We start from the raw sequence: 27,955 nt of genomic DNA on the forward strand, positions 1-27,955 counted from the left end.
GTATGGAAATAGTGCTCATTCAGTCTAACATGAAGGGGAAGGATGCACAAGCATGCAGATCTCCTAATGAATCCATAGTGTACCTCAGATGAAAGGAAAACAATTTGTTTTTCAGATGTTAATGTTGTTATCTGCTGTAAGGGAAACTGTTGATCACAGCCTGAACCTCTGATTAACCATCTGATGAGTCAGCTGTGGGAGCACAGGTGAAGGTAATTCTGCTGTGCTACCAGGAGGGGTGGAGCTTGACGTCACCTCTTTTAGATCCCATTTAAGGGCTGACCACCACTGAGGCAGCATTTCTTTGTGGGGTTCTGGAGGTGAGCCTCAGCATTATCCGTCTTGACTGAAGGCCTTGGAGTTGGTGAGTCTTTTCCTTTGATACACTCTGGTTATCTATTTGCAACTTTACTTGTGTTATTGCAACTATATGTAACTTTACTTGTTATCTCAAGGCTGAGCTGCACGCAGTCAGATTTATAGAGCCTTTACCTTCACAAAGGCTTTTTTTAGCCAAATTACCATACAATAACAATATGGAATCCTGTACTTCCCTAAAGAAAAGGAAGAAGTACAGCTGTGTTATTCAGATGTGAGCCCTGAGAGTTTGGGCTGTTCTTTGTGTGTGTAAAACTCTTTTCCCTGTTCTTTCTGCAGCAGTGTAATGCACGGTGTTGGTGTTTTAACAACACCTGATGGCTTATGTCACCTTATTATACTGGCACTTTTGTAGCAGTATGTTGTAAAATGTACTCACATTTAAGGCATCAGCCATGTTTTGTATTTAATTAATAATGATTAGTTGTTTGACATTGAGAGCTGTGTTAAAAATATTTGAGCCTTAATGTTTAACAAATGAGGTTAATTTTCTTCAGCCTTCCATTTTTGAAGGCCTTTCTTTAGTCCTCTTTCTTTTGGTCTTAATGGAGAAGCAGGATACGAGCAGGACTCTACACACTTATCCCACGTGATGATGGTAATGGCATTTCTCTGTTTCAGCTGTGGCTCTTGGCCTGCTCCAGTCTGTGCTTTGAAAAGTTATTTTGCACCAGGTCCTCCTGGTTTCAGCATGTGGGTTTAGAAACTAGACCTGTGCTGATCCAGAGCTACTGGATCCTGGGGGGGGGGAGGGGGAGTGGCAATGCCAGGTGGTGAAGGCAGTTAGGGCAATCAGAGCTAATTAGAGCAGGAGGGGCTGGCAGGTGACTGTGTATTTCAAACCTTTTTAAGCTCTGTTGAGAGCCCAACTGTTGGTGTTCCATAGCTCTGTGTGAGGAGGAGATGGGTATAGCAGCAAGTAAAGAGAGCACAGGAGAGGTGAGTGGCTGTTTGTTTCACAAGACTTAAGAAGAGACTGGGTTATAGGTAAGGTAGTGAGATGAAATGGGCTTTTCTGGTATGGTGGTCCCCTAGGGGTGACCTCAGCAGTCTCTCCTCCACTCAGGAGCAGTGGTTTGGGGCTGGGGGCACCAGGAGCTGCTGTGAGCAGGAGCAGGGTTGGGATTGTGGTGCTTCCACATGTGTTGTCCATGGGCACTTGGCTGCCTTGTGTTGATCTTGGTGTGTCTGGATGCTGCTCATGGTTGCAGGCTGGGCTCTGCATGGACCATCTGCAAGGAAATGCACGTGTGAGGTGGTTTGTGGCATGAAATTAGGTCCTCTCTAGTCATTGTTTAATAATGTTTCTATTAAAGTCAGTGGCAAATCTCCTTTGGCTTTATTGGGAAGAAGTAAGCTCTAATTCTCCTGATTATTCATCATTCACTAGGAGTTCTGAGACTGCCTATCTGTTAAAGAAATAGGGTGCTCTTGCTGTATTCATTTTGCACAAGTTTTCTGTTGTGAGTTCTGGCGTTTCCTTCCCGTGCATGGGAGAAAATAAGTTTGCTCTAAAAAAACCAAATCTTTCTCTGTTAACCAAGGTTGAAATGTTAGTATTTAAAAGAAACAGCACCTAAGTGCTGTTTATTCTCTCCAGGCAGGCCTTCTAACTGTTGTTCTCTATTTATTTTTTGCCTTGAGGGATGAGTGCTGTTGTGTCCATCTTGTTTGGTGTTAAACTCGATGCGGGCATCCCAGTAAATGGGTCAGGCAGTCACTGTGTGAACTCTACTCTTTTTGGTTTTTGCCAGAGGAAAAGGAATTCTAATTTCTATCAGTCTGAGTTGCAGTGGGCAGCATTATCAGCTGGAAAGACCCCTCTGATTTGACAGGCCCCACTGTATGATGATTAATTACTGCTCAGCTTCATTGGACTTTTCTAATTTCCTTTTGCCACTAGCTGTAGGCAACAAGCGATAAGTACCGCTCTTATTATTTTGTGCCAAGGAAAATGTCTATTACTGCTCTGTCCTACAAGTAATCAGAATAAAAAGACAGCTGATTGGGAAACCTGTGCGGATCATTCTGTCTTTATTTATCCTATCCTTGCTTTATTTCTGTGCCGCTTCCACACAGGAGTTGTTTTACACCGTAGCCTGTCAAAAGAAGAAGATACAATCGTAAGCTCCATCAAAGTAGTTGACATTTTGAAATTTGTATAATGATTTCATGGGAATTAATCCTCAATCTCCAAATAAATCCTCCTCAAAATGCTAATATAACTAGAAATCTTATACCACGGAATGTAAAACAATTCTTAATCTCCCTTTTCTATTTTGCCATAAGTTTATTATGTTAGAAGGCTGCCTTGTTGAGAGAAATTACAGTGTTATCACCAAATGCAAGGAAATTAAGTCCTTTACGTAATGCTCCCTTTATAGTCATTGAGCCCAATGGCTCTGCAACACACCAGGGAGGTGCCCTGCTTAGGGCTTGTCAAGGACATCACTGTTAGAGGTAAAAGTGGGACTTCACAACTATATTGGCTGTGTTTTCAATGAGAAGTTAGGGCATTTTTAGCAAATTCTAGAAAAATCACCCAGGTAATCTCCTGTATTCTGTACACTGAAGAAGTGTCACAGAATCTTCTTGCAGTGTGAAGATGCAAAGCATACCTGTGCAGTGTGTGGGAACATGTGCTGGGACAGAGGCATGTGTCATTGTAGCACAGCTATCTGCTGTCTGGCTTCATTACCTGCAAGGTGGGCTTGCTAACCTGCAGGCTTGCCATGTGCTGCTCTACCTTCTGTTAACTCAGTCATATCTGACAGGGCTGGGCATCCCCATCTGTGCGAGATCTTTCCTCAGAGTGTTTTGGTGCTGAAGGATTTAGGAATGATTGGATTTATGATCCTAAAAGTCTTCCTCACCTTGGAAAGGGGACTTCTTAAGCTTTCTCATATGCTTCTGGATGTTACCCAGCTTTTCTATACAGAGGCTTGTGTGAAAGGATGTGATATCAACACACTGGAGAAGGCATTTGATAGCACCTCTGGGGGACAATATTTATCTTGTTTCCACAAGATGAGTTATCTGGACTACCAAGAAACAATTCTTCTGATCAGGTTGTTCCTGCTCTTTTGCCTGCTGGTAGGACTTCAGGTGCATATGTGGTTTGGGCCACATCTTTGTGCTACTGTAAGAGTGACAGCAGAGTTGCAGGCTGTATGTGATGCTGCGGTTTTGTGGTGGTATTTTCCCTTTGGGGAAAGAAGTAAATAGGACTTAATTGGCTCCTGGCCTGAAATAATGGACAAGGCCCCTATAAGGAATCCTCTTGCATCAGGAGCATGCACCACTCTCCAGCCCATCCCTTCACATGGTGGAATTTCCCTGGCCTGCTGCAGTGCTTGGAAATATGGATGTCCTTTGTGCTCTGTTAGTGGGAGGGAGAGAGAAGGGATATTTGCATGCGACTTTCACATCTGCTACTGAAGCCAAGAGCCAGATCAGTATCTGCTTTCCTTTCCCCAAATAAACAGAGAACCAAATGGCTCACAGATCTCTCTAAAGTTCCATTTCCCTGCCTGAGTTCTTATCTAGCCATTTCTCAGGCCTCTGCGGGGTGAGATTGAGTGACCAGTAGGGAGACCACAGGTGCCAGGCAGGACATACCAGGAGCTGAGCCCATCAGCAGAGCTGGAAAAGGGGGGGGGGGGGAGGAGGCTGACCAGCTCACATCACACTACTAAGGATGTTTGTAGAGTTATTTTTCCCAACTGAATTACTTCTAGTTTTGTTGGCTGTGAAACAAAAATAAATGTATTGGCAATATATTGGCAGTGTCGCTGCCAGTGCTGTTTTGCCCAATACAAACACAGCATTGTTATTCACAATAAAGAATTTGTGATGTTGTTATCAGACTGGTAGCACTACTTTAATAGTTAGTGACTTCAGGCAGTTAATCTAAAATGGCCTGGATTATATTCTCTCCTCCCACGTGATCCCCCTCAGTATCTGATGGTTATTGTTCTCGTGGTTTGAGATCGCTCCCCCTCAGCAGGATGGAACAAGGAGCTGAGTGTTTCACTTGAGAGGCAGTATTGTAGCTAAGGCCTCTACGTGCTCCAGTGGAAAATACCTTGTGAGGATGTCTGCTGAAAGTACCCCTTAATTATATAGTCTTATGGAAGCAAATCAGAGGTTAATGAGTATCTCAACAGTTATTGTGAGTGCTCTTTAGCTACTAATGTTTCCAGTGGAAATGCTGTATACTGTGCCCGGCTGCAGTATGAAGTATGGCATACTCCTTCAGCTACTGTAATTATGGTATCCTGTTCCCTCATTATAATCTGAATAGAACAGTACATTTAGAGTTAATTCAGTCGCTTGAAGCAGTAATAACTACTTTGTAGAGATCTGGATCGCTGAGGTACGTACATGCATTAAGAGCTTATCGCAGTAACTATTAAACAAACGAGTTTCTTTAGCAAATAAAATGTAATATTCATATGCTGTTGATAAGCAGAATTTTTCCTCCTGTGTTCGTGCTTGACTCACTGCCATCTGTATTTTTGTATCCTTAATGTATGGGTGAATTCCTGAGAGGTGTCAGGAAGGCACAGCAAGGATAGTGATAACAAGGCAGGCAAAACTTGGGTCTGTCTGATGACCAGAAAGGTGTGCCCAGGTCCTGCAGCTTCCAGGGGGGAATGGGAGAGAAGTAGGCCCCATCCCTCACAAGACCTGGGCAGCGTGATGCCTTCCAGAGTCATTCCTCCTGCTGGAACATCTGTGTCCAGTGAGGTGTGGTGTTCAAGGCCAGCAGCAAACGAGTCTATGTCAGGAATTAGAAAAAGAAGGTAGCATCTATTCTTAGAGATGCATTCCAGGTTGCTCTGCAGATGTGACAATTAATATTTGAACAGGTTCAAAAATACTTTCTTTTGCTCCCTACACAAGTAGACTTTCAGCTCTTTGTAGGTTACCACTGCTCTTGGTGGCTGTTTGTTGCAGACCTTTTGGTGTTGATTGGTGGCTTTTGGTACTGCACAATGGAAAACATGGCAGTGTTTTTCTTACTGATAGAGCGATAATGGGTATCCTCAATTAACTCCTCTTTAGGGAAGGAAAACAAAAGGACAGTCTCTAGGTGGATTTTGGCATCAAATTCCCAATATTGTGATTTATTGGAACGAAATGATTTCCAGAACACCTAGAGCGTAATTCAGCAAAACCTCTGCAGTGTTTTTGTCATACATAGGCCACATAATTATAGTTGAGAGTTTATTCATTTAATTCGGACTAATTTAGAAAGCGACATACATGATGATGCAACTGCTTTGTTCCTTTTCTAATAAAAGGTAGGAGCTTTTGAGTGTTATTAGACTGAGATAAGCTAGGCTTCTGTATAGCACAATTTTGTATGTCTGAACTAGCAAAAGCCTTTGATGTCCTGTTAATTCTTCCATTTGTTTGATTTTTGGTACAAAGAAAATGAAAGAATATGATGAGATTATGGCATTTTAAGTCAATATTTATTAAAAAATCAATCTCGATGAAAATCTGCCCATCCCTCTAATTAGATGAGGCAACTTGAGGTTGATTTTTAATTGCAAAAGTAATTACACGGAGCAGATAGCCAGTGACATTTGATTATCTAGGTGATTGATTAAAAAGCCTAGCTCACAGAGCAGATTGTCAGCCAGGGGAATCGAGACAAAAGAGCAAATTAAAAAAGTTGTCCTGTTAGTAATCACAAAATTCAAGGATGAAATTACAAAGCCAAACACCTCCAATCCACCTCATCTTCATCACTCAAACGCACGCAGCATGTCTGAGCTCCAACAGGGGCAATAAAGAAATGGATTACTTTTAAAAGGAGGAAGTATTCGGGAAATATAAAAATGAAAGAGCAAAAGTACTGCTGAGAATAGGGACTGCTTCAGCCACACGAGCAAAGAAATAAACATTTCTCTTAATTGTGACTGAATTAATTTTCCCTGTGCACTTAGAGAAGCTCATGAAATCCAAGCAGGGTTAGCCAAGCTAAATGAAATATATTGGGCAACAAAATATATTTGTAGTGACAAATCTGAATAATTACTGAAGAATTTGTCCTTTCCTTATCTGGTATGCGTGTCTTTTATGGAGAATGCTCATCTAATTTGGTAATAACTTGGTTTTATTTTGTCTTTTTAATTGATTGCTGTCTGTAACTGCAGTGGAAGCTGTAATGTTGCAATGCCTACCTCTCCAGCCTGTGTTATCCTCCTAGGCTGGTCCAATGGGTTTGTGAGCTACAAATCATAAACTGCAGCGAATGTAGCTGCAACACAGGGTGTTCTGTCGATAGCACAATCTGTGTTTCCATAGATTCTGAAGGCTTTGGCTCAAGCCCAGTTTTTATTTATTTTCTTGTCTAAACCATGATGATGCACTGTAGCGTTACCTCAATTATCAGATTGATTTTTGCAAATCCAGACCATTCCACCCAGATCAAAGTGGTCTTTAAGCCTGAAACCTGCTCATCAAAATAGCTGTTCTCTAGATCATCACGTGACTTCTTGGTATTGCTTCTCTGTCCCTTTGGTCATTTCCTGTCCCACAGGTGCCTGAAAGGTGATCGCTTAAATGCGTTGTAAGGAATGAGATGTAACAGCAATTATTCTTAAAATGAGAAAGATGTGTACAATATTATAGACTGTTTTAAGGAAGGGAAAGAGAAAGGAAGCAAAATGGCTGTAGGTACATGAGCACAGCTTGTCAGCCTGTAGGGTCCTCCATGGCTCCAATGCAACTGTTATCTATGGGTACCAGTGGGGTGTGTTATTGCTGTGTCAGCATCAGGCCCTTCATCTGTTGTCTAGTGGTCATTCAGGGAAATCTTGGTGATCCAGCTAATAATTCCATAGAAATGTGTTTTTCTCTTCCTTAGTGTTGTTATTGAGGAAAGGAAATGATAAGTAGACTGCTGGATTTGTTAAATGCCAGCTCTGCGTTGTTCTCTTATGAGGCTCTATTACCTGTCACCCATCAAAATGTGATCTGTCAAAGGGTAAAAAAAATTCAATTGATTAAAGGTGCTTCTTGCATAGTAGAGGACTGTATAGTGTTGCAGGTTCCTGATGAGCATTTTGCATAAAAGCATATAAACATTGGAGCAGAGATGGATGCCGGCCTTGTTTGCTTTTAGCTCCCCAACTTAAAATACATAAATCTGTGGGAAAGGCAAATTATTAAACAATGAGAGGGTCAGGGCAGTTGTGGAAATGTGTAATTGGCAACCTCAAGAGAGCAATTGGGATAGAGTCATACCACTGAAAAGCAGCATCTGCTTTCAGCACAGTGAAATGAATGAGGGTGCGTTGGGTGGTTTGCAGACATCACAACAATAGTCTTTGTTTCTTAGTCTTTGTTTCTCTTTCAGCATTTGGAGGAGATGGGGTGGAAACTGCAGAAACAATTTTCTACAAGAGCAACTGCTCTTCCTTTAGGAAACAGAATGTCAGACTAATTTACAGATTTGGGTAATTGCGGGGCTTTCTGCAGACAACTTCATCTGTCTGCTCAGAGCAAACTCAGAATGAGCTCCATCTTGCCTGTTGCTGCTTTGTTAAATCCAATGCTAATACTGTTATTCACGTTCAGAGGTTTTGTATTCTTCCAGGAAGGTAGTTTTTTGCAAGCTACATACTCTTCGGCTGGCTTCATTTGCACCTATTGTCTCATTTTCTCACATGGAATATACTTCCGTAAAGATGGGCTCTTGCAATGCATGGAAATAGAGTTCTCATCCCAAATGGGTGCCCTGGGTGATGTAATAGCTGCCATTCTTCTGATTGGCTTTCGGTCCTCCTCAGTCTGAGTGCCTCTGTTTTTGTTTTTGCCTGCATTAAACAAGAGATTCAGATGTTGGTAATTAACTGGAGTTCCCCTGCTGCCAGCCCAAACTCCGTTCCAAAAAGCTCTGTATATTGCTACTTCTGTATTTGTTAACAATGTCCAGACAACAGGTCTGCAATTAGATCCCCATCTGTTAGGCTGCTCATTTAGCATAGCCAGTGGATGCAAATGAAGCTGGTTCCCTAGGCAGAATGGATCCCTAACTAGCAGTATTATGTGGGGCAAGAAACTGAACAGCGGATGGCAGGGAAGGAGATGAGGATTGCCTTACCCATAATATAGCAGCTTGAAGCTGTCCACAGGCAGACAATAAAGTACTGTTGCTATGTATGATGGTTACTCCAACAAAGCTGAAACTGCATTTAAGTAGGCTGTTGTTTTGCCCAGTGACTTTGCTTTAGATTGAAGGGGCAAAGAGTGTTAACTTTGAGCATCAGGTATAGCAAGTGCTTAATAGGTATGTGCTGCACAAATCTATAGATGTTAGACTTCCATGCCAGTTGTTGTCTGAGAGTCCTACAGGGACGTTTCAGGATATTAGATATTTTCACAGGATAAAATGGAAAATGCATTTTTAGGAATTCTTGAGTTTAATCTCAAGCTGCAATTTTGTATCAGTTCTAACAGCGTTATAATAAGGGATAATCCTACCAAGTCCATAGGCTGTGTTGGAGGATTAGCTAAAGCTTGCATATTTAAACGTTCTATTTTCTACTGGAATGTCTGTAAAATAAGACAGTAAAACCCACTTAAACTAATACCTGTTGAAGGGCTAAAACAGCAAGGCAAAACCTCTGTGCACACTCATGTTTTCTGAGTATTCGTTGTGTTGATCTTTTGCCTTTGTAGAATTTGCAGATCAAAGATAAATATTTTTAGTACATGAATACAGAGTTAAAAGAAAAACAAAGCTTTTTTCCCCCTCTCGTATACATTAAAAGCATTTGTTCTGGTGTAAAATGAACTTTTACATTTATATTAATTTCTTGTAATAATACTTAAGGCTTAGAACAAAAATACATTCTGAACTAGTGAGAAAATATGATGTTCTAGAGCCATGCTTGAGATTATTTTGCTGTGTTAGTAAGAGGAGAGAACATTTCTGCATTAAGAAAACAGGAATAATATATGGAGTTTGTTTGGTATAGTGTTCAAATCTGCACAGGGTAGTTGTTACTGCAGATGTGAGATTGAATGTTTCCAGTTGGGTTGTGGCTTCTCAGCACAGAGTTCTGCAGTAGTTGTCCTTTGGATTTGATCTGCGCTTGGTGTTTGGTATCTGAATGAGAACCGGAATGCAGAGAACCCCAAAGCTATCCAAGTATTTGCCAGTATTACTGTTGCTGTGGGAAAGAGAATGTTCAACTTGCAGTTTCCCCACACAAAGCAGTGCTCTGGCCACCAGTAAAGCACCATTTTGCTTCAAAAGGTGCTCTGATTTCCCAGTGGAATGTAGAGTTGCAGGTAATGACAGCCTGTGTATGTCCTAGTTGGAGCTTTGACACCTGAGGAGTCTGTGGTTGTGAGGAAAGCAAGCTGAGAAGCAGAGCCAGCAGGGTTACGTAGCTCTCCCTGCTGGGGAAAGCATTATTCCTGCACTTGGGGTGAGATGGACAAGTGCCCTTTGGAAGGATGCACCCTGCTCTGCAGAAGCAAGTGTGACTTCTGCTTTGAATGCAAGTGAAAGACTTAGAGATTTGTGGGGCCCTTCGAGGAAGATGGCAGCCTTTACTTTCAACCTATCTAGCAGTGTGGAATTGTTCAGGAGGAGATGGATGCTGTTTGTCACCATGACTAAAGTGCAGATCTTTGCCTCCATGGAATTCCACTTTTCAGGGCCTGATGGAAAATGTGTGGGATCAGAATTCCCTGCCAGGCAAACCTTCGGTCCAAGAGTGCTGCAGACAGGGTAGGAGCTTGTGATTGCCTGGTCTGTAGCCTGCTAATCTTCCAGATTAGTCTTTGCTGTCTCCCCTGGGGGATAGAAGGCCATCAGCAGAAAGCAAGAGCAATCCCTTGCTCTTTCTCTGGTAATAAACAGATAGTGACAGCAGCAAGAAGCCTTGTGGCTGTGCTGTAGAGATCCCACAGTGTGTGGGGCTGTGGTGTGTTAATGTCAGTGTTTTTCTTTCTGCTCCTAAATAGAAAACTATTCCTCTGTGCGGGTAATAAAGGTACTGTGGGTAGGAAGAAGAAAGCATTTGGGTGCATAGCTGTGTGAGCAGGCTCTGATAGCAGGAGGGTTTTGCTCTGTGAGCTTGTCACAAGCTCAGATTGTCACTCCAGTTAGAGATGAGCTGCTTCTGTGCTTGGTTTAGACCAAGCTGCCATGCCATTGGTACCTCCCAAACACTAAACTGGGCCCACAGTGGAAGAGCCCTTCCACTCCTAGCAACTGGACTTGTGCTTTCAGGTGAGATATCATTGCTTTGATTTAATCAAAAGTAGGCATCTGTGCTCCGTACTGATCCTCTTCAATTCCTTTTGCATGGCTTTGCTTGGTGCAGAGATTGGTGCCAAGTGGGGATGGCTGCTCCAGCTGAGAGAAGCCAAGTACTTAAGACTGGGATTCATGATTTTGGAATGTGACTCTTGCTCTGCTGTGAATGATTCTGGGAACTCAATTGACTCCTGCTTTACTCTGGCCTCCTTGCATTGCATGCTGTGTGGAGCTCCCAATCTCTCACCTCCTGCATGCTGATAGCCAGCAGGGCTGCAGCGTGAGTGACAATGAGCTCCTCAGTACTGTCCGGTTTTCCACAACTGGTTCTTATTACGATATGAGAACTAAGTTTCCCATTTCTTATTTCTAGTTTTTTAATAATTCTACTTCCACGGGTGTTTGCTTGGCCTTTCTTTTATAGCTTTGTGCTGTTTAAAAGCTTTTTTTTTTTTTTAATTTATAGCCAGGCTTTACCCCTTTAATAAGAAGCACAGAGCCCACCAGCAGCTTCTTTCCTATTTTACTCGCATTGATGCTGTGCTCCTGTTATTAGACCTGCCTCCAGGTAATAACAATGTCCTGCATTCAAGTAAGGAAATTAACCTTATAATTGTCTCTTAAATGTGTTCTTTCACTGCACAGCTCATGGGGGCAAGGGGCAGAGGTCGTTTAACTCGCACAGTGATCGCATTGTCATCAGCATAGAAAACCATTATCTCAGTAGGTTGCAGCTAATCCTACCAATAGCATTGTAACCCACCTAATTTTTCTAATAAAGAAAATATTGATGAGCTAACAAAAGTTGGTCAAAAGGGCCCATTTGATGAACAGTAACTAATCAGCACACCTAGAGCTTAGTGGTGGAGGTGTAGGCTATTTTAGTTCTCGTCCCATCTGAGCTGCGCCTGCCAATCCTCTGTTACTTGTTCCTGACATCTATTCTTTGGCTTGTTTTGCATCATGGAAGACAGCTTGGCTTGTTTTAATCTGTTATTACGTATCTTCCTACTTTCTGTGTGCCATAAAGGTTACACTGGCAGTGATGCCAGAAGAGTGACTGCAGCCTATTTGGACTTGTGTCCTTGAAGGTTGGTGACAATGACCAACCAGTGGTCATTTTGGAGACCATTTGATGTTGTGGAGGTAGGAGCAGAGGTGGTGGGGCTGTTGTAGTTTTGCTCTGAAAATATTCAGGGATACAACTTGCTTTTAGATTGGGCTGCATGTCTGATGTGTACCAAAAACCTTCTACACAGATTAGAAGCTGTCCAGGCCCCTCTAGACCCACACTGTTTTAGTGTGAGATTTTGTCACCTCACACCCACACTTTGTCTTCAAGGTGCTGTTGGTTTTGCTCCATCTTTGGGATGAGATTGCTGCTTCAGGAGCAGAGGGATGTTTACACTGAGGTCAGCCCATAGTCTCTGTTGCAGCCCAGGTGGCTGCAGGGGAAGGCTGGAGGCAGCTGTTGGCTCTGTGATCCAATCCCGCTTCAGGGTGCCCAGGAGACCGAAGAGACAAGGTGGAAGTGTTGACACAGCTTGGTCTGGTGTGCTAAAGGTCCTACTGTAAGCTATGCCCTGTGGGTGCAGACTGCTATGTGCTAGAGCTGCAGCATGTTAATGTAATAGCCATTACAGCTGTTCTCTACCGGTAGTCCAAAGTCACCTGCTTATTTTGAAGTTGGGATGGGAGAGTGTCGAAACAGGAGTATGCATGGATGGCATCTGACAGGAGGAACTGATGTGTGATGGGAGCCATGAAAAATAGTCCTAGTTTCTGCCCTGTTGCAGTTGTGCTTAGGAGTGGCAAAGCAGGGAATGTTTCACATTGCTAGCTCCTGTCTTGTTGGCCAAGTAGAGAGTTTTTGTTGCTAAACTCCAATTGCAGGACGCTGGAAGTTCACAATCTCTTTCACATTCTCTCTTGTAAATCATGTTTAAGACTGTCACCTCCAGAAGGAGTGCGCAGTACAGCTTCCTTCAGATGCTTTCAGCAGTAGGCGTTACCCCTGGCACACATCCTTTCCTCAGCCTCACTCCACCCCAGCTCTGTCTGTGGTCGAAGCGTTAGGCAACAGCTTTTATTAGCTGTCACAGCGGGATGTTGGGGATGGCCCATTTGAGCTGCAGTCCCTGTGTAGCCCTGCACATCCCAGCTGACCCCCATCGATGAGCTCTGCTTGCCTCGGAGCTTGCTTGCTGGAGCCGGCAGAGCTGCTGTGGTTTCCTTTCAAGTTGCAGGTTTCAAAGGCAGCGTTAATTGTTTCTGAAATGTTTCTTTTCATGATTGTTAAATAAGCTCTTTGTGTACATTGAAACCTGGTTAGCCCCTGCTCGGGTTTGCTTCCCTTTTCGTTGCCAGGCCTAAAGTACAGGAACAGTGTGTGTGTTTTGGATTGCTTCTAAACCATAATAAAAATGTGCTTGCTGCAGAGAGAGGGTGCCATCCCTGCCATTTCCTCAGGAACGTATCCTGTAATTAGTTGGGATTTCCAGCTTTGAGTGCTAAATGGAAGAGACAGGAGGAACAAGAAACTTGGTGCAGTAACCAGGTTTCATTTAAGCTAACATAAAAGTGCAGAAATATGTTAGTCATGTGTCACGACAGTTTCTAGCCCAGCCTAAAACAGTTCTTCATGTGTGTATTGGCGTAGGGAATCAAAGACTGTTTGCAAAGATGTGCTTACAAAGTCAGGCACTTTACCAACTGTCAGGAGCAGCTTTGAAACACATCCTTACCTCCAGATAGTATTTACCTTGAGGATGTGCACCTATATGCTCTCTTCAGCTTAAAGGCCTCAGGCTGGAGTAGCAGCAGTTACTGTATCTTGCAGAAAGCCCTTCTAAATTATCACAGATGTGCCTTGCAGCAGCAGGCTGTTTGCTCAGCAGGCAGACACAATGCCGCGGCATTATTAAATTTCCATGAAGTTTACCAAATTTGCAGGATCTGTAGGGCAGACCCAACAGAGGGAAGCTCTCCTAGTGCCTACAGCACCTCTGCAGCAGCCGATGGTGCTGCTGATACTTTACATTCTGCTGTTACTCTGCTGCTGTAGCCATCTACTTAATCTCCACAGCAAAGATTAGTTTATTCGATTAAGTCTGTTCCCTATAGACCGTCCCCATAGCTCCTTGGAAGGCATCAAGACTGTGCGTCTCCAACCTTTTACCAGCTAAAGAGATTCAATAAAGTAATCTTTTCCCCCTCTTTTTATATGATGGGAAAATAAATTGAAAATGAATTTCAGTTATTGCTTGTGTTTTAAATATGAGATAAAGGTCAGCCCCCTCCAGCTATCTCCATAGATGGAGATTAATGCGAGCATGTTCCATTATAAAATCATATAGCGGGTTTGTGAATCTGTCAAGTCATCTACAAATATATAATTAGTCTGTTAGATTTTGAAATCAATAAACGATGACTTTTCAGTCCTGTGCCTAGGAAGCTTTGCTCCAGATGCTTCAGGCATCGGGGTCCAAACAGGGTGCAGGCAATGTCTGTGTGTTAAGTTGTTCTCAGGATCTCTTTAGGTGTCAGAAGTTAATTGAGAATTAGGTGTATGTATGTTTTATTTGGGCCCTTTTTTTAATTACCTCTGTTTTGTTCTATTCTTGATGGTTGTTGTTCTTTTTTACCTTACAAATAGTAGGTAATTTTAAACTTGAGCTTGTTTTATTTAAACATATACTGTTTGACACCATGTTTTAGGTGCAGACTCCTCATTTTTCTGTTCCTGGTTGGCTACAGTGAGATGGTGACTGAATGTTTGTAAGGCAACATTCAGAGACATATTTATACAAGGCATGTGTGCACCGTTTGTCATCACTGTCACAGAACATGATTTCCCGGGTCAGAAAATTGACTTCAAAGCTTGACCCTGAAGATTTGACTTGCCTGTTTGCTTATTCTGGTTCAAGATGTGATGTCAAAAGCTGTCCTATTAGTGGCACCTTTTCACATTTAGTTTGCTCAGGTTGATAATAATGATACTAGAAGGACCGCGTTTTGATGTTGAAAGAGATGGGGGAAGGAGCACTGCTGAAATTGATGGTGTTGACAGTAGAAGGTGAGATTGGGGGAAAAATGCATTAAAATGTGGATGTTACTAAAAGAACACTTTTACTTTGTTAAAATGCTACACGTTGTCATAAAGCTTATTTTGTCCATGCTTTGTCTTCCTAAATCAATTGCGATTGGTTTTTGTTGTGACATAGGTGTTTGTACCAGTTGCAAGTGTATGTATATGAATGGTTTGAACACGACTTAAAGTGGATTAATTACAATACATAGATTACAATGGATTACAGCATGTTTCTCAGAATTATTCATTTAAATACTGGATTTTTATACATGAGAATGTATTGCTTCCAAAACCAACAGGCATTGGAAATAGACAAGTAAGTTTTCTTCCAGCTTTCAGTTTCAGAACCGGCATTGCTCATCTCCTGGTTGTGTGAGCATGGCTGGCTGCAAGCTGTCACAAGTATGCAGGTATTGCTGAGAATACAGGGATCTCAAGGAATAAATTTTTACATGCAGGTTATTGAAACCCTTAACAAGGAAACACTTATGGTGGGATAAATGTCAAATCAATAACTTAATGCTCCAGATTGAATATCTTGGGTTTTAACTAATAATTACCTGTTTATTGATTTACCTTGTGACACCGAAGTGGAGAAATATTGTGGTATCTTCCGTTTAATTAATGTAATAGAAAAGGGGAAGAGATCTCGTGCAACTAAACAACTGCGTTGGTGGAAGCTTTCATGGCACACAGATAGTGTGAAGCAGTTGAATCCATTAGTATTGTTTGTTGCTAGCAAAGTTAAAATAGGCTGCCCATATTAATATGGCCTTTTATGAACTGCACTGTGTAAGGTCATATCATTAATAACTTTGTTCCCTATGTTTGCTTGTTTTTTAAGTGTTATAGTAACTAGCATTCATTATATTTTCTTCTATCGTATTGGCTGGTGCAAGAGTATCATGTCATTAAGATCTAGGATTTCTATAACAGCTTTCTGTTTATTTCCTGAGCATCTGTGGATGGTGATTCCTTAGCACTGTCGGTTTGGAAGTTGCTGTTCTGGGTCAGTGTTTCCTTAGGTGTGGTGCAGCCTGGCTGAAGATGCTGCTGTTCTGAAGGGGAATCTGCAGGTTTCTAAGGGTCATGAATTAAATAGCATTACCTTTTAGACTAAACCTGATGGGGTTTTCCCCTTTTCTGGAGAAAAGAAATAGGAGAACGACCAGGCAACTATCTGTGCAAAGATCAGGACCTGGTACAAATCCAGAGGGTGGCACTTACTTGGTACTTACCTCTTTAGTCCTATGGTAAATATTCTGCTTTTCAGTTAGTTACTGGCTGCAGTTTTTATGCTCTGTAGAATTTAGACTTAGAATGCAATTCAGGAGCTCACTTTATTTCTGACCCAGAGCAGGTATCCCAGAATGCCGAATGCCCAGCAGTAGGGAAAGTAGTCTAACTTTAGCTGAAGTAGGAAGAACATGTATGTAACTGCACCACATTCATGTGTCTGTGTGTTCATGCCTGTGTTAATCTGCAAAACCTGCAATTTATGATATTATGCAATGTAGGTATGCAAAGAATCTAAAGCAGGCTTACGGTAGCCCTGCAGAAATAGCCTAAATTTGTTGTATTTGCCTGCTTGCAACTCTGCAAATAAAGTACTGCAATCCATAAATACAAATTGCACAACTGGACCCATCAGTAGAGTGTGATGGAATTTGAAGTTGACTGGTCTGTTTTGTTGAGGTAGGTGCTCAGCCCATCTAAAAATGATATAACCTCATCTAAGCAAAGGTAGTTACCTGGGTATGTACTTAGCTAAAAGTGGTGCACCTTACTGACTTGTACAAATTTGTGTGAGCACACAGAATTCATTGCAAGCTCTGTAGTGTTTAAACGCTGTATTTATTCACCTAAAAGCTAAGGTGAGACTAAATCTCTTAGTTCTCCTGAATGTGTGATTTTTAAAAATGACTGCTTGAGCAGGATTGTTACTCACACTGCAAACAGTGAATATCCAGTCTTTGTGTGGTTTGTTCTATTGCTTCTCAATGAGCAGATGTCACCCCTTTCCAATGAGATGTTTAGAGGGGAGGGAGAAATGTAGAACTTGAACCAGTGGGGGGAAAAAAACAGCACACCAAAACAGCCACTATTAAATGTGACACACGCTTCTATTGTAATTAGAGAATTTTATCTCTAAGGAAAGTCACCTTGACTTTAAAAACTAAACAAGTCCTGAATGATATGCTAATTATGATGCATCTCTGACTAAATGGTTGAATAAGTTTTTAAGCACTCTTCTTGCCTAAGTAGTTTGCATAAAGTTCGTTCTTCCTCGGTGTCTTTTGGTCTCCCCCGAAACAGAGTTGGTTGGTCAAGTTGATCTCTTGTTTGAAATTCAATCAAGGGCATTAAAGTGTAAACCAGTTGGAAAAACAAAGAGCTTAGGGAAATCATTTGCTTAAACAACAACAAACAAGCACTGGTAATCTTCTTAGAGAAATTAATGAAGGGAAAACCCCCTCAGCCTGGGTGGATAATGATCCTTAGCTATCATGTAACAAGCCTAGAAGGTTTAGGGAGAAGGTGAAAATTAAGCAAGCTGGATTAAAGTGAACTTTCAGAGGAACAAAAAGAAATTCGGGATAAAGATCAGTTCTCCCGAGTTGAGATTGAAAAAGTAGTTCTGAACTGGAAGGAGCTTAATCCTTTATGTAAATCTGGGGTAGAGGTAAGTTTTCATCTCGGAACATTGTGTGTTTCTACCATACAGCTAATGAGTATTTACAAATAATTCAGAGAACCTTCTTGCTAATAGCATCTTTATATAGGGGAAAGCTTTTTTTTTGCTTTTTTTTTTTTTTCTTCCATAAGGTAGAGTTAGAAAACTGGTAGATGTAAATAATAATAATGTTACTTTTATCTTCACATGATTGTTTTTAATGCTTATTCTTTACTAATTAATCTCTTCAAATTATTTAACCACAAAATTGAGATCTCTTTACATTAGGGCTTACTCCAGAGGATGTTCATAAGGGACTTCCTGATAACTCAACAAAATTTAATTAGTTTTTTCGGTACGTACATGTTTATCTTTTAATAATGATAGGAGTTATCTTCATCTCTGCTAAGAAACTCAACTCTACAACTTCCCTCTGTAACATTCAGTCCCAATTGGAACAAATAAGCTATAATTATGACGTGTTTTTATTTATATGAGGGCTGCTCCAGAAGTAATACCTCCTATTTTATGATGTTTGTTTTTGAGTAAACGGTGATACCTTTGTTTAATGAGGAAAAAGATCACTTGAATGCTGCAATGCAGTCTCTTTGCCTCCATTCCATGAAAGAAAAGGCTCTATCTGTCTTCTAGTTTCTCCTTATTTTCAGGCTCATCAATGCCTGTGGTTTTGTTTTGAGTCAGTGGAAGTGTTGAACAGCAAAGCAATGGACGTGCATGTTTTGTAAGTCTGCTAGGAAGAAGTGGAACATTAAGAACCTTACTAATGAAATTGCAGTGCTGAGGGGTGCGGGCTCTGTCTCTTGGTGATATGGGGAAGCCAGTTGGAAGGTTTTGCCTTTACCCTGAACTCAGTTGTAATGCAGTGGAAGTTCACTTAGGGTCCAAGCCCCCAGACACAGACATTTTCAGATTTATGGGGTTCTTGTGTTTAAGGTAACCTCTTGCAGAGGTGTGCTTTCACAGCAGTGGAACATTGCTGGTTCTCTTCAGACACAGCTCACCTGTTTTCAGAGGAATTGTGGCATCAGGATTTCAGGACATCAGGTAGGCACGTCTGCAGTGTGATACCTGTGGTATGAAGCCTACTGAAGAAATATTTAATCTTGAGGGATGGATGAGAGGAGTGCAGAGGGGAAACCGCACCTAAAATCAGAGCTGTAATAATGATTCTGAAGGTTTGTGCTGTGCCATCACCTTGCCATTAAGTCTGATGTCCTCCTTTTGCTTAAGTTATCTTGGCTTATTCTCAAATACATTTAAAATGTTAAGTAATACAAAGTCAATGGAACTGGTGATGCTTCAGAGTTCTCAGAGACTGATTGTTTTACATTTCAGTGCAGATTAGATCAGACTGAGCAGAAGTCACTTCATATGAAATATCCTTGAGCGTGTAATCTATTGATTTAATTTTGTAGCCTCAGCCTAGAATTTAAGTGAGAAGACTGAAACAGGAAGTCCTTCACATTTACTTCATTGGATTTCTCTTCATGAGTTGTCAATAATTCTCTATGTAAACAGACAGGAAATTGTACGCAATGTGAAAGCTTGAGTAGCTGTCCAAAACCTTCCTGCTAAGATTGATTTATACCTGTTCTTAGAGGTCTTTCTTATTTTCACTGGGAGTCAGGAGCATAAGAGCAGTGTATTTCTAAATACATTTGTGAATCTTGGCCTAAATGACCGAGAGGTAACTAACTTAAATCCCCCACGGCAGGGGTTTGAACTGGGTGTCCCACGTCTCCATGACCTAAGTACTGGACCTCACTCTAGACTATTCTTTTCTGTTCACCTGTGGATTGATGTCTAAATCCTGTTGTGGGTAGCTGAAACTGCAACGTGAAATGTGTCTGTGGTTAGTGATGCAAGGGTCACTGGTATTCATAACATAGGGTATGTGTATTTTCTGGTTTGTCCCATGATTATCAAAACTCAGATGTGAACCAAGAGGTCTCCAGCGATCCTAATAAATATGAATACATCCACCCAAATAATAGCCAAGTCTGGGTTTACTTTCTCCTTTCCCCTAAAGCCATGAAAATTTTGGTAGCAATGTATAATTGATAAAGCATAGTCAAACTGAAATGGCTCTTAATATCAGAAAGAAATCAGAAGTCTCTTGGACTGAGAAAATGAGCTAAATGCAGTAGTATCTGTCAGTTGTACAAGTTTCCTAGCACATCCACCTGTAATTTCTAGGTGCTACTGAAGTTAAGGTATAGGTTAATATGATCCTCTTTAGCACTGCATCAGTAGTTACACACCAAGAGAAAGTCATGCCAGAGAAGCAAGAATCTGGGAATTCCTTTAGGGAAGGGACCTAGTCCAGTGTGCTTTAGAGTTGGGAAAGACTATGAAAGACCTGACAGGTGAGCAGCTCACACAACTTTGGTGCTTCCAGCTTTTAGTGTGCTCTTTTCCAGCATTAGGTTCTGTAATAAACATGTGTGGGATCTAGGAATGGAGAAAATAAAATGGCATTATTAGTAAGCTATGGATATAACAGACTGTACCTTTTGTGTCCAATCCTTGTCCTCAGCTTCACTACTTTGGAAGGTCCTTAGCTCAATGGATGAACATATCTTTTTAGCCTTCAAACAAGTTTTGGACTCAAGTAGACTTCTGAATACAACTTGCTTCTGAATGCTGTTTACTCAGCTTTTATGCCTGAAGCCAGATGTACTTGTTCAGCCTACTTCTGATTTTTGTTTGCCACTGAGCAGAGTCATAGTTGTGGTTTTCACCTGCCAGCTTTCAGGATTGACTCTCAAATTTTAGCTGGTCCTCAGAAGATGTCTATATGTAGAGGATGTAGTTAAGAAAATAATAGCTTAAAAAAAAAAGTCATTTCAGATGTGAAATTAGTGAAAAGCAAATGCATGTAATAAAACCTTACATACCCATGTGAAGCAACTCCTGCTGAACTTGAGATTTTAGGCTCGTTCATTGTTACTTATGATGCTCAAGTTACTGTTTGCAAATAATCCAAGCCAAAAAGAGGTTGACAAATTGATTCTGAAGGAGTTCAAATGCTGGCAGTTCTTGGATGCCTCGGGCATGTTATGTGGAGCATAATGGCCAAATCTCAGTTCAGACAGCTGTTTCCATGGGAAGGAGCTGTCTTGGACTGTTTACTAAGTCATTTTGTTTTGATCTTTGAGATGTGTTATTGCTAAATGATCTGAACTTACACCATTAGAACTGGGCATCTTTTATGTTACTGTAATAGACTTATCAAAGCTGACCAAAGAACTTCCCATACATAGGCTTATTAGGGACTGCATTTGTTGACGAAGGTTCAGAGCTGTCAGCCTGCTGAGAGAGCTGTAACATTTAAGGATCTTGCGCTGTTCTGCAGCAGCTGATAGGAGGAGTAGCACATTTGCTATTATGACACAGTAGTATTCTGAAGGCCCAAAGTATAAGGAGAGCTTGACTGTGGTGTGCAATCCTCGTACTGTGTAGGTAGAGCCCAGTAATAATGCAGTGCATGTGGACGCTTCCTTTGCTCACATCTGTGATGAGCTCTAGTTGGAACAATTTAGTAAGATCTCTGCTTGGGATTGTGAATCTCTTACCTAAAGGCCTAAGGGTTTCTACAAGGAATCTCTATCTAGTTTAACAGGAACTCTTGGGTGATTCCCAGAGGCACCTGTCATGTTCTAACTGCCAATGTTTTTGCTGGTTGCACTTAATGCAGTGTTCTGTGTGCTGATCCGTTTGTGGCAGCTTTCCGAAATTCATTACTACTGCAGAACTGGCTGTTCTGGCTGAGAAAAAGAGATCAGGCGGGGAGTAAAACCTGATGCTGGTTTGTGATCAAGCAGAGCTGTACTACAGAGCAGGAAGGGGCAAAACTTACATAGACGATCTTGCACTTCTGTTTTTGTGCTGCTATCTGAATAGCATGTTGCAGTACTGAGAAAGCATTGACACGCTTGTATCTTGCTATAGGCAAAACTCTTCTCTAGGACATGAGATTGTTCCCAGGCATCTGTAGAATTTAAATGTCTGTCTGAAAATTAGGGCTGGTGATGTGATCCTATAGTGAAAGGTAAATGTGCCGGTGGTGTGGGGAGCATCTGTTATGTTTATGGTTTTGGGAGAATTATAACAAGTGTCTTTATGATTTGTACTATTTCCCTTGTAAATAGAGGAACTGAAGCCCAGAAAATGACACGTGTCATGTGAGATGGCACAATGGTTTAGTGACAGAGTTGCTCTTTTCTACTCCTATGAGCTGAAGAAAACTGCCCTGCTCTTCTGTTCTTTGCTTATAGTAGCATGAATGTGATCAGCCAGACATTTCCCTGCGTGAATCTCGTGTTCTTTTGAGCTCCTTCTGTACTTCCATTATCACTTACTGGTAGTTAAAAATGACCCTGAGTTCTGTGTGTACTGCAAATGTGTGCTTGGGAAGGAAGCTCTGAATTACCTTAAGTGTCTCATTTTTATTTTTAATTTTTTTAATATAACTATCAATTAATTCATTCTTACATTCAATAAAATCCATGCTTAATGCTTATCTGTGTGGGCTGTTGGTTCAATTTTTTTCACATTTATGGGCTTTTTTTGTGTGTTTTAATTTAATGAAAAGACTGGGCAGTTGCATGTAAATCTTCATAAATAATAGTGCTTGAGGCTGCTGCCTGTGTGTGTGAATGAAACTCTGTTTTTCTCCTGTGACATGAAGCTTTAAGGACTTTTTGTCCTGATCAGGAAGGAATGCTTTAATAAGAATCTATGTTAGAGGGTTTGTGCTGTGTAAGCTTGGTACGGACCATATGGGCAAAGAGGCACGTTGTGTGGCGACAACTGCCCTGCTTGTCATCCCCAATCATACTTGCTCTAATCCTTGTTTTAATTTACTCTGCTTGTACGGCACCAATTCTGCCAGTACGGTCCTTAGGGTCCCTTCATTCCTGCCATTTATGACAAGGAATATGCAAAGGCACAATTATTCATCCACTAAGGTGACAGAGAAGGGCTCTGCTTGGGAATACGTTCCCAGACTTGCAACATCATAATGTCAGTTGTTAAAGCACTTTGCAGTTGCCAACAATTCTTGGGAGACCTTTTTTTTTATTATTATTTTAAAGTATTCTCGAACACTCAAGTGCTGAGGCTTAAACTGGTCTAAATGAGTCCTTACTGATGAAGAACTGTAATGCTGGTAAGTTTTTCTGCATAGCATTCTTCATGCTTTGCCGTTTAATCAAAGGGGATATTTTCATTGTTTTTTCCCATCCAGTTAATTATTGCCCTCTTATCATATGTTTAACTGCAGACAAATGATAGTAGGTTGAGCCACCCTTATTGAGTCCTTCAGATTGTGTATTGTTTATATTCTGATGTATACCACATTCTTGAACGGCAAGGGGAATGAAAAAAAGGCGACAAAAAACCCTCAAGTGTAGCATTCAGCCTCTCAAGTCCATGATGTATTTCATTTGCTACGGTCAGAGCAATTTTAACAATGCCTTTCATTTTCTTATAGTCTAAAATGATTTTCTTTCTGTGAGGCCATTCTCCAAAACTTCTCTTCCCCTTTCAGGGTATCATTTGCAATTTAAAGCTAACCTGGTGAGTGTTCTAACAATAGGCTTGCCCATAAAATGGTTCAAGGCCTGCCTGCATGCCTAATGAGGTTGATGTTGAGCTATTTAGCTCTTTGTCCTTCCATAATATCTACTTAATGCAGTTCAATGGGAGTGGATTGTTAGAAGCATTAAAGATTCTATTAAGTCTTTACTAAAGCCACTCTATTCTAGTCCAGCTGTATAGTGGCAAGAGCATTAAATTTGAGAATGTAGTGGGAACAAGGGGCCTGAAAAAGCACCTATAAAAAAGGGACAAATTTCCTAACGAAGTAAGACCACACTCAATTTAAGACCTGTTACTTTTGTATCCTAGATCTAAAGAGTTTCTCATTGTGCATCTTGCTGTGTTCTGAATTAACTCTGGTATCACTTAATGGATGAACAAGGTACAGTTTTAAATCTTTATTTCTGTGGCACATGAGTAGAGTTTTGCTTTACCACACTACTTAAAGCAAATAATGTTCTAATCTCAGAGAAACGAACACGTTCTTGCGAGGGCTTCTTTCAGATAACATTTAAATGAGATGTATTTCAGTTAATGGGGAAAATACTGTAATGTGATTGATCTGAATAGTGAATACAGAAATCTCTGTGCTTTGGGGGAAGATAAACAACGCTTCTGACAGAAAATATTCATTCAGCACATTGTTTTGCTGAAGGGATTGCTTTTATCAGGCCTGTATGGTGCTAGCCACCAGCATTGAGAGGAGGGAAGGGGAAAAAAAAAAAAGGGGTTAGAATGGCCAGGATTTCACACAGTTGGCATTGACTTGGCTTGAAGAGGCAAGCACTAAGCTGTCTTTTCAACCATAGTAAAAACCCTCCATCTGGCCACCCTAAAACTCTGTTAGCTTGTTCAACTCGCTGTCGGCTGATTGGGCTTTGTGAAGCAGAAGTAACAACATCAATAGTATAAACCCTTGCCACTTGAGAGTATTACATTTCATTTCATGCTTGACTTAATCAAAACTGGGGAAATGAAATTTACACCTTTTTGATGTTCTTTTCCCTGCTGTTTAAGGAGAAGAATCTTAACCCATTTGATCTTCACATGCACCCAATAAATGACCAAATATGCCAAGCTGCCAAAAGCAGACGGCTGCCAGTTGCCAGTTTATGTCAGGTCACAGTGTAAGAGCTTAATGCAGAAGGTCTGAAGTTTCATATCAAATACCTCGATTTGCAGTGCGCTGTTTTGGTGCAACATTAACAGTTTAGCTCCCCTTCCTATTAATGTTATAAAGAAAGCAAAAATGTCACTTTCTCTGGAGGGAAATATGTTAGCAGTCAGCTGTTGCAAGACATAGTCAGGAGAGAGTGACAGAGATGAAATGAAGCTGGATGTGAATCGCTTCTTCAAACCCTTGACATTTGTTCCTTTCTTTCCTGGCTCTGATCTACATGATATACGGAGTTGTTGTTGTTGTTTTTCCTGCTAATAACAAGACAGTGCAGCACAGGATTAGAAATTGAGTGAAAAATGGGACCGGTGATAACATTTTCCTGGTGCCTGGGGGGAGGCTCATTAAGCGGGAGATCAGATCGCGACCAAAATACATACATGCATAAAACTGGCAACTCTCAAAGTTGTTTTGCAGCTTAGTCACAGTCACATCTCCACCTGGTGTTTGGGCACAGATCTGTGCCATCACCTGCACTGGGTGGGCAGGCAGCCCAGCACACCGTGACACCCACCAGCCCTCCTCCCAGTGCTCCTGGAAGACCTTTTGTCAAGGGCCCTCGTTTATGACTTGATGAAAACATTTGTAATAGATAATCAAATACTTATACATTCTGAGGGACAATATCCTGTTTGTTAAATATAAATTAACATTAACACAGATCACCCATTGCAAAGAGGCGAAGGGTTTTGACACCTTTTCACAGAGACAGGCCGGGCCCCAGCAAAGAAAGCCGAGGGCCTGTAAAGGAACTTGTCTCGAATGGTGATCCTCGGGCTCTTGTGTGACAAGGTACATAGTTTCTATTCAGGGACAGGCAGATTATTGGTTACTATAGTTTCCCTAATGCTCAAATGAAGCCAAGGCCTAAGCTGAACAGAATAGGTTAAAAGGTGCCGATGTTTGGGCCTGCGAAACCACATGTTGAGAGTCAGAGACCAAACAAAACAAAGAGCACATCTCTCTGCTCTTTTGATGTCTTCTCTGAGGGATGCGGAGTGAGAAAAATGCCGCCGTGCCCCATCCCTGCGCTGGGCTGCCCCGTATCAGCGCGGCAGTGTGGGAGCACGGCACAAAGGAGCCGCACTGGGCCCAGGCCTCGGCTGCCAGCATGGGGAATTGCTCTTATTGCTCACGTTTCTTCTGCTATCTCCCCTCACGGGGCCTGAGCTGTAGTGTCAGGCGTAAGCCCGGCACCATGGAAGGACTAAGTTTAGCTAGGCTTAACACGCAGGTCTCTGTGTGCGTTTCCCTTGGTTCTCTCCTTCAGTTTTCTGTTGCTACCAGCTTAGTGTTGGGCTGCCCCAACCTCATGTGCAAGTTCCCAACTCTGCCCTTTTTCCTATAGTGTGTGCAGTGTTTTCACCCAGTTTGCATTCACCATAAAAACACCCTGCATAGGATATCCCCTGGTAGCACCAGCAATGCTTTTGCATCTTTCTAATCCTGCTTATGAAACCTGCTCATTGTGTAGGGTCCCTCTGCTCTGTTGAAGCTCAGCTTAGTGTTTTAATTTTTTATTAAAACTCTTGTAAGCAAGATAAACATGCATCAGCATTGAAGGGTGAGTGCTTGCTTTGGTAGGTTACGTTGCTGCAGTTTGCTGCCTGTCTTTAAGTATTCCAGTACTCTAGATACAAGTATTATGCACAGCAAAATTAATCGGCACCTGCATCTTTTTAAAATAATAGAATTCATGAATTCCAAAGTTTTATCAGTGTTATTGTAATTCTGATTGTCGTTGGTTCTTTATACCATTATAGAAAAATATCTAATTGTAACAACTGTATTCCTATAGTGAACATATTACTTGAATTCAAACCCTAACAATGGCAATAGGATAACTGTCCTTGAATTTGAGCCTTTTGTGATACATCAATAGGCTTACAATGTGCTGAATTAGCAGGCATATTAATGGGCAGATGCAGCACCAGCCCATTCTTTTTACCCAAATCTTCTTATGCAAATACCCCATGAATCCAGTTCAAAGAGCTAGCTTTAAAATGAGCTTCTACACACATTCAGATGGGTCCTTTCACCACTAGCAATGGGACTTAGATAGAAAGTGACATGAGAAAAGTTTAGACACTTGTTTTTATAACTGAACATGATCTTGTTATCATAATCTGATACTGGTAACTGGCATGGTCTGGTTGTAGAATTTTAAACCTTTAACAGCGGGAGATAATCTAGGCCTTTGTGCTGCAATGTACTGAATCCTGCACTCAGTGAAAGCTATCAATGAGAATCGCAGTTCATGCTTTTTCAAACAAAACTTTTTCACGGTGAAGGCTTTTATCCTATGATAATTACTTAACTGATGGTAGCGGTGCCTTTAACATTAGTGAGCTCATAACAAGGGCAAATAAAAAAGGTTGCGTTATTTTAGAATAAATAACCAAATAAACAGGTTTTATTTACTTGTTGGACTAAATGGTTACGAGATAGTTATTAAAAATGCTAATGCACGGCTAGTAAGAGTTAATGTATTTTGTGATCTTTCTTTTGTTTGCTTTATTACTTGTGATGATTCCACATTGGCTGCATCTGGGCAGGAGCGTTTCTAATGATTTAATTGCATATTTGGGAAATTCTGCCAAAGGAAAGGGAGGAGGATGCTAATACTGTGTCTCAGACATTGGAGCTGTTTCCTCAAACATACTTTGAATTCGTCTGCCATTTGAAAGAAAACCGATGGGTTTTCTGGGGATTAAAACAAATATATCAAAACACACCTGTTTGCAGAAGTCCAAAAGGCAGTGAGGAGGAATTTCGTGTTGACATTTCCCATACATGCTGACCGAGCTTCATTAAAGCGATGCTTCCTACAGAATATTCTATGGGAAGTGTAAAGACAACTGAGAATCGATTCTCAGCTGGAGCAAATTGGCATAACTAATTGACTTCTGTGGATTTGGTCCACACAGTTTCAGCCCTGACCAGCGTATGGGGTTGATAGATGTAGATAATTTAAACTACATGAGATTATTGTAAAAAGTGAGGGGGGGTGGCGGGGGGGAGGGGAATAATCTGTTCTTTTATCATTACTTTTAGAGAATCACAGTGTGTACCAGGCTGGCTCTGTACAACATTAGGGTATGATTTATTCTTAATATTATTATTATTTTTTTTTTCCTGAAATGAATACTTATGATGTGTTTTGAAGCATTACCAAGGTGATTCCTTTGCCGAGGTTCTTAGTGTAACCGATGAGCATAAAGGCAAGCATATACTTTAAATGGTTAGGTTGAGGGCAATGCCACAATTTTGTATTGATGCATTCTGGCAGAAATACCATGCGTTGTGCCTGATAGCTGTCCTGGAGGAATGAGTAATGGAGACTTAATGCTAGTAAATATGGGGCCATTGAGTCTTCTTCTGGAAGCTTGATGTTGCAAGGTTACTTATTACCAGAAGTATTCATGTCCCTGCTTTTACTTTGGTTATTGCTGTGTATGTCTTGTAGACTTGTAGTAGCAGACACAGGCACTGAAAGAGTGAAGTGTAAAAGGAGACAGACAATACATAATCCATAACAGAAGTATCAAACTGCCAAACTGTAAGATATATAAAAATGTGTGTGGAAGAGGGGGGGGGGGGGAGGAATTAGCATAAATTAGGGGCAGATAACAGCAACGCCTGGAAAGGAGGATGTATAAAAAAGAAGTCCTGGTTGTGCTTGCTATTGTGCCATTCCCTTTAACATTTTGTGCCTTGTTTACCAGG

At 41.3% G+C, this 27,955-nt stretch overlaps 1 long non-coding RNA gene across 1 annotated transcript in view; it reads left to right on the forward strand.

Annotated features, from left to right (window-relative positions):
• The first annotated feature begins 311 nt into the window (after positions 1–311).
• LOC107319205 overlaps positions 312–27,955 on the forward strand; it is a 98,283-nt gene continuing 70,639 nt past the window's right edge. Inside the window, exon 1 of the long non-coding RNA XR_004308670.1 lies at positions 312–364. This is a non-coding gene — a long non-coding RNA (uncharacterized LOC107319205). The remainder of the gene's footprint in view (positions 365–27,955) is intronic.

This window comes from Coturnix japonica, chromosome 11 (genome assembly GCF_001577835.2).
Source record: "Coturnix japonica isolate 7356 chromosome 11, Coturnix japonica 2.1, whole genome shotgun sequence".
In the NCBI taxonomy this organism is placed as follows: domain Eukaryota; kingdom Metazoa; phylum Chordata; class Aves; order Galliformes; family Phasianidae; genus Coturnix; species Coturnix japonica.